The following is a 2745-nucleotide window of genomic DNA, read 5'->3' as shown; positions in this document are numbered from 1 at the left end:
CTCTGCAAAATAAGTTCCACATACCACCGTAGAGAGAATAATATTCACATAAATTCAATCTATTGACGTATTTCGTGGCGTGACATCACACCACGGCCAAGCCTTTATTCGAATCGTTTTTACTGTCCCACCTCAGCGCGTTTAGCGAGGCGGTTTCCTTGGCACGTCTTGTCAAAGCAGAGATCGTGTCCCCTTATTCCGGGATTCCCATTAATACGGGCGTGGGTAACCCAACCACGCCATTGATTACGGCGCTTGGGAGATAAGCGAGTTTTACCAGGCTGGTGGGGACGCATAGTTTCATCCGTCCATATAAGGGGATAAGGATCCACCTTTTTACCTACGCCTTCTTCCTCCTTTGCTTATCCATTTCCGCGCACTTGAGCTCCATCGCCCAAGTCCGCACATCTCGCCTCAACCTTCCCCAGCCATGTCCAGAACGGGAGGCAAGTGGATGGCCTCCTCCGTCACGGAGGGGCACATCAAGAGGCTACGAAAGGCCGGATACTTGTCCAGCGACATCGCACATCGGCTCCCCGACAAGGGGCAGCTCATCCGTACCCACGGGCCCCATGAGAGGGTGGTGTTCCTCACCCACTTCCTCCGCGGACTAGGTTTTCCACTTCACCCATTTGTCCGGGGGCTCATGTTCTACTACGTCCTGGATTTCCACGATCTGGCCCCGAATTTCATCCTCAACATCTCGGCGTTCATCGTCGTGTGTGAGGCCTTCCTCTGCATCCAGCCCTACTTCGGCTTATGGCTGAAGACTTTCAATGTCAAGCCGAAGGTAGTGGGCGGCCGCCAAGTAGAGTGCGGAGGTGCCATGGTGGGCAAGATGCCCAACATCCTATGGCTCGAGGGCTCCTTTGTGGAGACCATAAAGGGGTGGCAATCGGGGTGGTTCTACATCACCGAGCCGCATGACCCTAAATGGGTAGCGGCCCCCGAATTCTGATCTGGCTTCCCTACATGCTCACCTCTTGGAAAGAGAAGGGCCTATCATGGGGTGATTCGGAAGGGCTGACCGGACTCCAATCCTGCATCAAAACCTTGGTGAACAAAAAGCTCAAGCTCGTTAACGCAGTCCAAGTCATGCTCATCCGCCGGATCCTCCCGTTCCAACAACGGGCCTTTAATTTGCGGGAGTTTGATCCGGCACAACACCAAACCTTGACCAGGCTCTTCGATACTACGTACGAAGATGCCTGGAAGGTGCTGTTCAAGGGCGTCGAGGCTCCCGCATCCGCTATCGAAGATCGCGGATTTAGCTCGCAGCGTCTAGCCGGCGAGGTAAGCTATTTTACCCTTACAGGACACCTGTTTTTCATAGTTTGACTCTATGTGGGATCTAAAACTCCCTTTACCTTTGACAGGCCTGGCAAAAGACGTCCGGGCAGGTTAACTGTCCGGCTCCCTTGCCCGAAGACCCAGCGGACGCCCAATTAACGAGGCTGCTGGTTCTGGCGCCTTACGTGGTGCTGGAGAAGAAGGCAAAGAAGAAGGTCACGGGAGCTCGAAGGAGTTCCCGGTGCCAGGTGTTGTTGGACTCATCGTCCGACGACTCCGAGGCAGACTCCTCCCGCGAAGGCAAGGAGGAGGAAAAAGAGGCCTCTCCCCCAGCGGGGGGAGAGAAGAAAAGGAAGGCCGCCCCAATGGGGGAGGCCGAAGGGTCCAAGAAGGGAAGGACCCTCCCTTCGGACTACTCCACCAATGCCGACGACGATGAGGAGGTGTGGCCACCGAGGACTAATCCCCTGGCGACTTCGTAAGTGTCCGGATACCAGAATAACTCATGGTGTTTCGTTTGTCACATAGAATCTCTTAACGCCGAATATAACCCTACAGCCTGCCCAAGGACGGGCTCGACACTTCAACGAGCGGCTCCCTGGCGTCATCGGACGTGAATAGCACTTCACTTTTGGCCATCTCCTCTCCTCGCGCTGCGGATGACGCTGAGGTGGGGTCGCAAAAGGGGCCCAGCCAGGAGGAGCAGGTCTCGGAGGTGCTGCAAGGCAACCTCCCGGACTTTGGGCGCAAGGGTGATCAAACCCCAAAGGGCTCTAAGTCCGGCCCTGGGCCGGACTCCGCACCGGAACCTTTAGTGGTTCCGGAGTCCGGCAGGCGGCCCCTTCATAAGAAGGGCGAGACTGCGACACCGGTGACCTCCGTACAACCGGAGGCACCGGATAATTTGCTGGAGGCGCTTAACGGTGCCTCCATCGACGAGGAGCACCGCACTGTTATGAGTGTGGTGATCCAGAAAGTTCAGTCCGCCAAGAGCGGGCTGACTGAAGCCTGTGCCAGCCTTCTAACAGGCTTTGAGGTATGTTTTAAGATATGTAAAAATATTACCGCATAGATAGTAGCCCATGATGCTCAGTTTGGTGTTCGGAAAGAAAACCCGAATTGAGGATCTAAAAAGACGTACGCAGGAGTCTAACATAAGTATGTCAATATGGAAATGCAGGCTGCGCTGCTGACCACTACCGCACTGACTACAGAGGTCAATGCATTGAAGCAGAGCCTCGAGCGGTCCAAGAACGAGCTTGGCCTTGCCAAGAAGCAGCTCGAGGACAAGGAAGGTGAGTAATACCTTATGGAAGTATATAAAAGATGTGGTTGCAAAAAATAACTGGAATAACGTGAAAATTGTAGGGGCCACGAACGAGGTGGCAACCCTGAAGGAAGCGGTGTCTAGGGCTGAAAGCAATGCGGCCGCGGAACACACCGAGCGAGAGAAGC

This window comes from Triticum aestivum, chromosome 6B, assembly GCF_018294505.1.
Source record: "Triticum aestivum cultivar Chinese Spring chromosome 6B, IWGSC CS RefSeq v2.1, whole genome shotgun sequence".
NCBI classification, from domain to species: domain Eukaryota; kingdom Viridiplantae; phylum Streptophyta; class Magnoliopsida; order Poales; family Poaceae; genus Triticum; species Triticum aestivum.
The sequence above is the reverse complement of the archived record's forward strand: the minus strand, read 5'-3'. Positions refer to the sequence as shown.